This window comes from Salarias fasciatus, chromosome 5 (assembly GCF_902148845.1).
Source record: "Salarias fasciatus chromosome 5, fSalaFa1.1, whole genome shotgun sequence".
NCBI lineage: Eukaryota > Metazoa > Chordata > Actinopteri > Blenniiformes > Blenniidae > Salarias > Salarias fasciatus.
The window spans coordinates 26412399-26425115 of record NC_043749.1 but is presented as its reverse complement, the minus strand read 5'-3'; positions in this window follow the sequence as shown (position 1 = coordinate 26425115).

Below are 12717 nucleotides of genomic sequence, written 5' to 3'. Positions count from 1 at the left end.
AGGCGTCTTGTGCTAAAACCTCGTGGAGATGAACAGAATTACCAGGTTTTCTTTTGGAAAGCTTCGCCATCTTATTGAAGAAAGTGTAATTAGTGCTGCATTTACCCTCGAGAACCATCACCTCATCAAGTCACAGCTCTTTGACGAAGACAGGTTGTTCGTGTGCTGCACCTCTCAGGAAATGCCGTGCACTTGACACACTTTCCTGAGTGCTATCCACACAACTCACAAGGCAGACTGACGGAAATGAAGCTGGAACCAAAGAGAGATCTGAACACATCATGAAGCTACGATCCTGCTGATGTTAGTGCCACGAAAACAACGTGAAATCATTTCACATGCACTTTCTTTTCCATATGTTATGGGATACACAGCCTGAAGTCCCATTGTCTTATCAGGATAATGTTGAGAAGTCCCACAGAGTCTCACAAATTAAAACAAAGGAGCTCCAGATGGCGTCCATCTTCTATGCCACCAAACCAAAACAGATTTTGGCCTCTGATTTATATTTTAGGACTCCACCACACAGTACATCACATCTTCAGAGAGATCATTTAGACACATTTTTAAGATCTGAGACATTTCATGCGTCATTTCTGACAGAGCTGGTTCATAAAAACTTCTACAGCCACGTGTGAAGCTCAGTGATGCTTGGTGCTTATGCTTAACGCCAAAAGATGGAAATGTTAGGCGGTGTGCTGTAACAGTTCCAGAGGGACACACAAATTGATTGAAAAGGCCCCGAATGAAGACACTTTCTAAACAGGCGCCGTGAATGAACATCCTGTGAGATGCTCAACAGCGCCGCGTCCAACCCAGGATGCATCGTACGTCGACAACCCCCAACCTTTCCTCCTCCTTAATGCTGCTTATGCAGAGAGGAGGAAATCTGATGTCATGCCTGCCTGCCCCCGGCTGTCAAGCCTCCACACACACACGCACACACACACACACACACACACAGACGTTATTTACAGTATAATTACTTCCATGACAGTTCAGACGCAGGCCCATCACTGAGTATTATCAAACCAGCGAGGCATGTAACAGTCAATAATGCAGAAAGGAAAATCTATGAGTTCTATCACAGAACCACACACACTGCCTACAACACACTCGATGTAATCTACTGGCAACACAACGTTCACTGATCTTCCTGGAGGTTTTTTTTTTTTTTTTTTTCCATCTTTCAAACGGACTAATTTGAGGCCCCAAAAATCTACAACTCACAAAGAGAGCTTTAATCTCAAAAACTAACTCTCGGAAATGAGAGTGACCATCTGAAACCTCTTATCTGATCCATTATCATTCAGATTCAGGCCAGCGAGCAGAATTTTGTGGAGAAATAGGCGGCGAGAGATTTTTATGAGCTTCTAAAGACTATCGTTACTATGCAAATCGAGTGTGGAAGACGGAGCGAGTGTGCGGATCGCTCAGTCATCTACACTCAGAGCGCCGCCGCCCTGCTGTTCTCCTGCTCGCACCGGCGCCATAACCTGAGCCACCGGAGCAGAACATGCTCTTGTCTTGCTTCATGCTTCAATTTTAACATTGCTGAGGGCATGCTGAGAGAAATTGGATGCAATTAGAGGGATGTTTGAGAGGCGGTTGGATATTAACATGGGTTTCACCACTCGACATGGTGTTGGACGCCAGGCGCACACGGCTCCTGCAGACACTTTATGTTTGCAGACAGATGTTCTTTAAGGCCCCCTCCTCTACACCACCGGGATACTGGCTGACTTGAGCTGTGCTTGCATTCTCGAAGACAGTCTTTACACAGATAATAACGTGGCTTGAAAAGGAGTTGGTCTAAAAAAATGTTTCAGTTTGTATGAAAGAAGACTGATAGTAGAAATAGAGAAATACCAAATGCAGTAAAAACTACTTTTCCATTAAACTGCTGGTTGTCTCAGTCACAAACTGAAGAATCATCATCACAGTTTGTCCAAATCCTCTGACGAATAATAACAATAATAATAATGAAAAAAACTGCTATTCAGTTGAATTTTATGTTCATTTCATGTTTACCTCACTTGTCAGTCTTTGCTCTTACATTTTCCTTTATTTTATTCTTTTGTGTGATTTGACAAGATGGATGGCGCAATATCTGTCCATGTATCATCTTTATTACCAGAGGAGACAAAATCACCCTGTCCCTCAGATTTATCTATCAGCAAACCATATAGAACACAGAAAAAGAAAATAATAAATTTTAATCAGTAAGTAAACTGCTGAAAGCTGAGAGCAGTCTTTCTCTATACGAATTCAGACATTGAATGGCACTTCTTAATACAAGATCTCATTTTAATAAAGAGATGAGGACAAAACTGTGTCTGTCGGCGTTTTTTTTGTGTTCTATCAGAGCCTTGTTAGAAAACAGACACTATTTGTGTATGTTGTTTTACTGAGTTGAAAAAAATAAAACCATGTTAAGCTGTGGTTAGACAGCAGTTTTGGCTTTTCAATAGAAACTATGACAGGTGGGGACGGTTCTACCTCCCAGTGCAAAAAAAGCATCCATTATCAAATGGGAAAGGTGGGAGGTTTCAGGAGCAGTAAAGCACACTGCACCTTGCATATTGGTTACTATATATCCTGTGAGCCTTCCAGTCCTACAGCACAGTGAAATGTGTTGAACCTGCTTCTTTATCCAGTTTGCAATAGGGGACAGTTTGCATTGTTCATAACAGCTTCACCCTTGTGCTGTTCTGTACAGCTCCAACAGAATCGAGACTCTTTCCAGTCACTCAGCCAATAGTTTTTACGAGCTTCCCAAGAATCTGAGCCTGTAGAGAGAGAAGAGTTGGCTCTATCCATTCTTAAAGATGGTGTCTGTGTTTGCAGGCCAGTCAAGCCTGATGTATGTTCCATCTCCACAGCCTCTCCTCGGAAGAGGACCGGCTGACCGGCTGGCTTTGTTCTCCTGAAGTCCACTGCCATCTCCTGAGTGCCGGTGTTGAATGAGTTACAACCGCTACAACCGCTGCATCATCAGACTACATCTCTGAGCTGTATTTAAAAGCTCAACGGTACAGAGAACGCAGGAATACAGCTGGAGCGGAGCCCTGAGGAACTCCACAGAAACAGTTCAACCCCAATTAATACGAGGCCAGCAGTGAGCTTTTCTTCAACCGCGAGGGTTAATTTCCAATGTATTATTTTAAATGTATTATTTTAAATTTACGTAATTTGGAATCTCACCTCATGGGGACTCCAGCTGAGAACTGAGGAAAGCACACACACACACACACACACACACACACACACAGAAATAAGTAAATAGGACATGCTTCGAGGAAAAATGGCAGAGACAGATTACAGATTAAGCGTGCCACATCCAGCTCTCTAACTCTTCTCTCTGTCTCCTTTCTAATGGTAAATACGTTCCTTTTCTCTGCTTGGAGAAAGTAGTGGGAAAGAGTGAGTCAGGCTGGAGTGCCGAGAGCTGGACCGGACTGTTAATGGCGTTTAATGAATTAAGAGTCGGTTCTGCTGGTTTACCATTTGAATGACTGGGAGGCTTGGGAAGGTGGTGAGCTCTGAACACAAAGAGATGCTTCACAGCCTAAATGCACTTTGGTTCACATCTACATGTCTAAATATTTGCTTCCAGGAACACAGCATGTTGTGCAGAAGTGGACAGACATTGCATTGTGCCACAAAACCAAAAAACAGCTATGTTACTTTGTTGTGTAATTTACAAGTGACTTAAACATCTTCATTATATTGGGAGGTTTAAAAAAAAGTTGTACATTTTCTGAATTTCTAAAATTTGTAAATCATTCAAATTGTCCAGACCTTTTGGAAACGAGATTGGTGAAAGTGTGCCTCGCTGAGGCAGCGCAGTCGGCCATCATTTTTGTGTTTGTAGCTACTTACAGTATTTCCACTATTAATCCTGCATGTGGGGCAATTACAGTGGGGGTTTGCAGAGCGCTCCGTGGTCTTCGTCACCAGGATTAGTGAAGGATACTTGGATTAGTCCCACAGCAATCAGCCTGCAGTGGTGGTGAACTGTTACTATCCCGTTTCAGTTAAGCCCTGTTAACGTAACTTTTCACTCCCATCAAAGCCGCTGTAATTGTAATGTTGGGGACACCTTGAGGCTTTGAACTACACAGACGAGTTTATCCTCTGACAGTTCTCCCTTCATAATTTACCATCATAGAAAAACTGAGGACTGAAACTGCGCCGTCTCATCGGAAGGATCAATCTGTGCTCAGAGAACTAGAGTGTAAAGTGTAGCGTCTTCGATCCAGAGGTGTTGTTTTTCAGCGCGACTCGTGAAGAAAGAGCGAGTAAGTCGAATCACGTGAACACTTTGTTCCCCACATGGAGCTTTCACAAGCCTCATCATCAGTGAGCCCATCGAGCGAGGCCTGATTGCAGCGACAGCGCTTTGCTTCAGCTTCACAGCAACCCTACTGAGGGCGCTATTTATGAAGAACATGGCTCACATTTCAGAAACGCTGCTCATGGTTCGGGGCAGAAATCTTGCCTTTTGAGCCATTAGAATGACGCACAGAGAACCTTTTCAAACATGGTATGTACGATCTTCATGGTCACTTATCACATTTTTTGATTCCTGGATTTAAAACAGACTGTCAAAGTGCCAATACTACGGTGAATAGATCACATAATAGATTGAGCACATTAGTAAAACAAAAAGCTGCTGAAACTGTTTATATTTTACTTACTTTGCTTTAAATAACACACCTCACCTTCACATTTCACTAATATATCTTTTTCCAATGCGTGGTCATAAGTACAGGGAAAATTCCATCTTGTGATGATAATCTATAAGCCAGAATTTTCACATGTTCATAGCAAATTAAATCATTCATATAACTATATATATATATATATATATATATATATATATATATACACACACACACAATTACATACGCAGTTAATGTATGCTCATATTCCTACAGCTATAATAATAGTACACCTGCTCACAAACAGTGATTATGTCCAAATACTTTGTATGTGAATGGCAAAAAAAAATGTCTTATTGTTTCAGACAGAAGGCCACCAACGAGTCTAAAGGGACAGTCTTTAACTTGAAGACTCTGTAGGATTTAACACAAACATGGATTTGAATTCTCAGATAAACCAGAGATTAAAATTAATGAATCATTCTTGAAGCTTAACTAATTTCCATAAATGTTTAAACCATAAATCACAAAACATGTAAAATTAAGACGGTGAAGATCTGCGTGATCCAAATAGCTTGGAACTGTTTGTAGCTGCTAATGGCACAATTAATCATACAGGCCACCGCATGTGTCACACACAAGAAAAACACATTCTTTTCATTCCCACATAGCACGAAATTCCCCTCTCCCACCGACCCAGCTTCCTTTTCTGCAGCAGGAATATCTCCAGGCAGCCTCCCAAGACAATGGCGCACAATTACCCTGAGCAAAAAGCACTGTGGCACTGACAAATGTAGTTTTTACTGAGCAGGAGACACTATGTTCTCACATCAGAGTTAAATACCTCCTATTCATCTCAGCCAAGGCAAGAGAGAGAAAAGAGCAACAAACAAACAAACAAAAAAAGTCGAATCAGAAGGCGGGGGGAGAGGAAGTCAAAGTGATCAAGATAGACAGAGTGGGGGGGGTGGGGGGGGGGGGGGGGGGGCTGGGCTGGGGAGACATTGCGAGACGTTCCATGACAACCAAGCAGGAGGATTTTGAACCATTTCGTCCTGTGTTGCCGATAGGAATGTCACACGGCAAGTGAGAAATTGCACAGTGAGAAGGTGCAGCTGCATCATGACCTATAGCTTATTCTCCACGCAAAGAGAGAAAGAAAGAAAGAAAGAAACAGCACAGATGACACAGAATCTGAGTAACACAGTTTTGCACTCCAGTAATTTTTCTCCACACGGTAAAATGTTTTACATTTGATACTCTGGTAGAAGAGAGAATGAATTTAGATGGCTGAGTCTGTCAGTCACTTCTAAGAATATGCAGCAGGTTTTGCAGTTTTCTCCAGAAACTGATGAGCATGTTTAAAGTCACATATTTGGGTGATCGCAGTATTTGTGTGTATTCATGCTGCTCTGTAAGCAAAAATCACCAAGAGAAAGAAATAACCAAAGGCAGTTTAATGATCCAAAAACCCTCTTTCCTTCAAACAGAGGAACATTCAGTAAAGTAACACTTTTTTTAGAAAAATAAAATGAAAGAAAAGAAAACTGGAGGCAGTGAAGTGCTTGTGCTTAATTGCACCTACATTTTCCATGTAACTTACTGCAATATTTTATCCTGTCACAGTCCAAGAACATCCTTGTCTGGCTAATTGCTGCACATGCATTATTTTAGACGATTGTGCTTCTCAGTTTTATTCTGGTTATGAATTGGAAACTGATCGTCAGTGTTCCCTGTTGATTGGGTTATCCTATCCATCTCTCTGTTGTGCTGCGCTGTGCACTTCAGGGTGACGGAGCGCTGTAGTCAATTCAAACTGACTGAACAGGAAGCCCACTGGAGAGGTCATAGCTCCATCACAGCAGGAAAACAGAGAGTCACACACTTTCCAAACATTAGAATCCATGTTTCAAACATGTTATTGGACAGTGAGATCTGGTGTGAACAAAGGTCAGAAGCAGAGGACAAACCAAACAAAATGGAAGTCAAATTAAAAGAAAAACTGCATCCCATCATTACATACACCTGGTTTCATTACTTGACAGTTTTTAGTTCAATAAAAAATAATAATTAAGAACCCAGAAAATTTGTTTAAACTATTTTGATGGGTTTGGTCTCCAGAGTGAAGCTATTACCAAAGTTTTCCCAGTAACCTCAGCTGGTCTGTTCCATCAGTACAGTTTTGTACCATGCAGGGATGATGTTTGTTGTAACTGCAGCCTCACAGCAGGTGTTGCTGAGTGGAGGAGACAGTCAGAGCTGATGTGAGTCTCTCTGAAATTCACCTGCTGCGGCTACACATTAAATGATGATTACAAGCAAACAATACAATACTCTTCAAAGAATAAAATCATGAATTAACACAGGTCAGCTGAACTAGTGCTTCAAGTACTCTGTGCTATTGGTAAGTGAAGAAATGAATAACAATTTCTGCCGATGAAAAACACTTACTGTTTTTAATGTCATTATTATTATTACTATTATTGAAATAGATCATCAAGGTGACATCAAGGTGGAGGACCATTAAGTTTGAAAAAGGGTTTTTATTTCCGGTTCCCACCTAATCAGGCACTGTCATTATGAGCAAAAGTACGTCTGCCCATCATGTAGAAATGAGCTATAGTGAAACTATCCCTCCATCCCTTCATCAAACTTTGATTAAAACTTAGCTTTGTCCAACTCGGGATGATTGAGCCACTCTCCAGAGACAGAGGTATTCAAACAAAGTAACACTCAATTAATCAGAAATGCATGTGTGCATGTGTCTGGATTGTGGACAGGACCACCTAGAGAAAACCAATACATGCACAGGAAGAAAATGCAAACTCCACACAAAAAGGCCAAGGCTGGAGTCGAACCCATGAACTGCCAAACACTACATAACTTTGCAGACCTGTTGATACACTTGGTATTTCTGTGGATTTCAACAGTGCAAAAAGAGAAAAACAAAATGAACAAATTAAATAATCAATGACTTCAATGGTATCTTGCCTTGCCAGAATATTATAACATGATATCTACGAGACAGAATTTCAAACAAATGATCTGCACATTCTCCTGTCTTCATAAAGGTTGCATCAAATTGTCAAGCGTGACTTTATTTCCTGGTGCATCCAATTTCACAGCCCAGCCGCAGCAGGACAGCTCGTGTCGCCGGTCTCTCCTTGGTGAAGCGGGTCTGAACCGAGATGTGCGTCTCCGGAGCGTGGCTTCTGTTTGTGTGTTTGGTCCTTCTCCAGCAGTCAGAGGTGCTTCATCGCTGCACTTTCCTTCATGTCTGAAGCTCAGTTGTGTAACTCTGCCTTCAGTAAATTACCGGAGGTCGGCGCAGGTTCAAGGTCAGCCACAGCTCTGAGTGAAAAGGGCTCCGGCTCTTCTCTCGCTGAGTCCGCCCCCCTCTGCTGCAGTCGCCACTGTGATTGCAGATAATTACCTTGGCAATGTGTGATATTTTCAGGCTGTTTGTGCTCGTGTGTGTTTGACCAGTGGAAGCATTGTGTGTGTGTGTGTGTGTGTGTGTGTGTGTGTGTGTGTGTGTGTGTGTGTGTGTGTGTGTGTGTGTGTGTGTGAGATGCATGTTTGTCTCATCCATTTGTTCAGTTCTTGACAATAACGCTTCTTCTTTCCATTATTTTGGTGAAAACATCTGTACTCCTGGTGTTGTTTGGGTGCTACAGTATAGAAAACCCGTCTGTACAGGAAGTGTGCTCTGTATGTCCCCAGGATGAGAGTTTTTTGGACAATGTCAAGGCCTTTGTACCGCTATCATGGTCTTCAGCGCAGAAACCCGTCTTTTATAATCTGTGTGTCACTATGTCACAGTGCGCACGGCTCTGAGGGCTCTCTGTGTGTTCAGGCATGACGCAAGAAGAGCTGAGGCGATGGGTACTTGAAAAGAAAGCTCTGATAGTATTCAGTCTTTAGCATTTGGAGTATTTCATAGTGCAGCGGGCACCAAGGGGGAGCGGAGGAATTAATCCATGGCCCCTTTTCATAAAGTTAGTGAATGCCCTGAGTGGCGCTAGGAGAAAAGCGCCGGGCCCGGCAGCGATGGGAACTGATGATCCATGATGCCTTTATGCTATGCTGGTCTGCATCACTATGCCTTCCCTCTTTCCCTCCTCAGCTGCTGTGGCGGTATGTGCTGAGGGGAAAAACCCGTCTGCACTCCATGAATACAGAGGAGCTGCTACCAGAAAGCGTCCGCTCAAACACCCTCACCGTTCAAACATCTTTGTCTTCTCCAAGTCTTCACTTCACAACTTGTTAACTCACAGAAGAGGCGCCAACATTTAAAACAAGGCGGACCATCTTCACTGTTTGATGTTACAAAAATGTAGAAGTAGTCCTCCTTTGCTATGCGCGTTGATTAAATTCCAATTATCAAGTAAAACTTCTTGTTCCAGATGAAGTCGAGCAAGAGTGAAAACTCTCAAAGCATAGCCTATTCATAGATCACGATTAAACATCATCATCATGTTTATATTTTCTTTTCAGAAAATTTTTTATGTTTATTAAGGAACTTTTTGAAAATTACGTCTGTTTATCCTGAAGCGTCAGAAATGCTGAAGGCAGGTCAGGCCACCAGCTGGCGTTGTTGGTTGTTTTTGTAATGAAAACACACACAAATGTGAGAACAATAAGCTCTGAACAGTAACATCGGTGATGACACAGACATTTTAACGACAGACGGCCAAGTCGGATTGCCATTCTCGGTGACTCTCGGTAACTAAACTGCAACGTCTCTGGAGAATATGTGCAGAAAGTCATGACTCTCTGGAGGCTGCCATCATTGTTATGTAGTTTACAAACCTGAAAAAATACAAACAAAACAAGAGTATTTCTGAGTTTTAATTATGTTTGTTAATGCCACATATAAAGGTACTTGAAATGATGTCTGAAATGATGTATTTAAAGTGCAGCAAAGTGGTAGCATGAATAGCACTCACATCAGCTACAATAGACTGACTTCCAGGTGTTTCCCTGGAGTTTGCATGTTCTTCTTTTGGTTGCGTGAGTTCGCTCATGTTACCCTGGATTGTTTTTCTCATTGGATGACACACTTTTGCAGAGAACTGACAATCTCTTCATAATTAAAAATTGACGCAAGTGTGAAACAAGAATTTAGTGAAAATGATTATGTAATGAAATGAAGATAAAATAAGTGCTAGCTTTGAAACTATAATTAAGCTGTGTCCTTTTCAGTGTGGATTTGGTTTGTGTTCATTTATCGGAATTTAAGACGTGAGTAGTGAGTAATCTTGGTGTGAGTGGGTCATTAGAAAGTCAATGTCCATAAATATCCAACTTTTGAAAACATCTGGTGTGACTGTACATTTCATATCTTGACAAGTGTAATGTGGAAAATCTGTGAAATTTTGTTTCCTAATGACAGTTTTGGTTCTGTTGAATATCAACATGTGAAGATCTACTAGAATTCTGTATGTAACTACAGTTGTCCGAAAGAGTGAATTTATTATTTACTATGCTGACATTTAACAACAGGTAAAGCAGCCAAGCAATGTTTTAAAGGTTGTTAAAAAGAAAAACACACACATACAAAAAAAACAATATGTCTAAATACGACCAGAACTGGTTTTGCTCCTGTAATCATTTAGATTTTTTTTTTTGTAATCCTTCACATTGCACACAGGATGTCCTGTCTGCTGCGTATCTTTTGGAGAAGCCTGATTTTCTACTTTATCACATCTGTAATGAACTGAGAAATCCTTCCTGCTGTACTTGCTGAACGTTTTTAAACAGGCACTGCCAAAAACGGAATTCAGCCCCAGAGATGTTGATGTTTTTTAGTGGTGTACTTCCTGCTGTCCGGTCTCTTCAGCCATCTCTTTCTGTTTCGCTCTTGAACAAGTGAACCCTCCCACAGTCTATTTTTACATTAAACTCACTGCTGAGTGGATCACAATAGTTTTCCACGTTAATGTACACTCGATGTCTTCCGCCCTAAACAGAGGCATCGTTTTCAGAACGACTGACCCACTCGTTTTAGAAAATCCAACCTTTTTTGAAGCTCACAGGTCCTTTCTGACACCAGCCTGGCAGCGAATGCCTCCATCCCACAGAACACAAAGACAAAATACTTCCTTTCACCATTTATTCCCCTGCGCAGAATTAGGACTGGAGATATGATAGGAGCCCTTTGTGGGCTCAGTGTAACGAAAGTCTGTACCAGTCAACAGTCCCACCGTCAAGAAGGATACACTTCTTTTTTAATCCACAGAATACGATTTGAGTTTGGGGGAATTGTTAGCTGACATAAGCTATTTCCATCATTTCAAAGGGTTTCTAAAGGCTGCAAAGCCCGCAGATCCTCATATGACCTAAATGTGGGAATGAGAAGAAATGTCATAGCGGTTGTTCAAATTATAATCATGTCTTGGCTGGAAAAGGGAAAATGTGTCATCATGTCAGATGACAAAGCCCATGGTGCATAATATGTGCAAAATACACTTTAACTGAAAACAGCATCATGCAAGTTGAGGACCAAAGTGTTTAAAGGAAAATATTCCTCGCACTGGAATACAACAGAGGGAAGGTAATTTTCTTCCAAATAAATTCAGTCTCTTTGGAGGACAAATCAATTAAAAGTCTATTATAATAAAACAGCATGCATCAATAAGCTCCAGTCTGTCTTACTCAATAGTTTGGGCCCCATGGGGTGAACAGTAATGGATTGCGCTTCAATTTTCCATTATCGCAATGTAGTATCAAAACCGACTATTACATTTTTTCCAATATACAACAGAGAGAGAGAGAGAGAGAGAGAGAGAGAGAGAGAGAGAGAGAGAGAGAGAGAGAGAGAGAGAGAGAGAGAGAGAGAGACATAATCATGAAATCAGTAAATGTGACCTCCCAACGCCCGAGGCAGAGCAAGTCACATAGCAGCAGCGTTCATTTTAATGATCTCATGCTGCATTTACTGTTTGCAGGCTGCCGTATCTTCCAGGCTCACGGGACCTTTCCTGTGTAAAGAAAAAAATGCAATGGAAAGTAACACACAGTATGATATGGAGTGGCTTTGACACACACCGTAATGCACATATTCTCTGCTTGGGTTTCTCACGGCATTCATGCACTGTATAATTTCAATTTATTGAAAGGATAACCCCTTGAGATCCAATAAGATAATACAGCACGGGTCTCAGCCTATGAGAGAAGCATTTTACATAAACGGTGCAGCCAAAATCTGAGCTGAAATGTGACTCATGAGCTACATATGCAGTGGAGACAGAGGAGTCTAATGAGTTCTGACTGGACAGCGGACCTTGCTCTTTTCATTAGTCACTATGTGAGGAGAGGTGTGGGTGAGACACTGAAATAAAACCTACGTCTGACAGACTGACTACGAGCAAAATCATGTAAGGACTCATAGTATATTTCCAGAAGTGTATTTTTAGCCCATTAGTCCAGGGCTGTGCATGTCGTCGGCAGTATGTAGAGATGTCTGCTCAAGCCTTAGTACGAACTTTTAACTGCGCACCTGAGCTGCGCCGCGCTTGTGCCTGGTCAAACAAAATAAAGCCCACAGTGTTAATCACAGGAAACAGGAAGTCATACATAAAAGAGACCTGATAAAAAAAAAAATATGTAATGAATGACTGAGAACTTATTCAGATTATTTGATATGGGCCAATGGTTTCCAACCTTTTTCACCCATATTTTGCATGTATATAAGCCCTCTCAGCATGCACACACACACACACACACACACACACACACCAATAATATGATTCATATGAAGTCTTCATTGAAAAGATTATCATACATTATGCTGGTTTTGTTCCACTACAGTCCCTTCCTGCCATGTTTGGTGAGCATCCATAAGTCTTTTTTAGCTGAATTGATTAATGAGTTCATAGATGAACATACAGTATGTGTCATGTATGTAGATGCATGAGTGAGCAGCATTTCCATGCTTCATTCATAAAGTGATTAACCTCTGACCACAGCAAAAAATAAGAATGAGTTGACAGACTTTGAGTGGTCAATTGAGACGTGTGTTTTTATAGATTTCTTTCTTCTCTTAATGTTT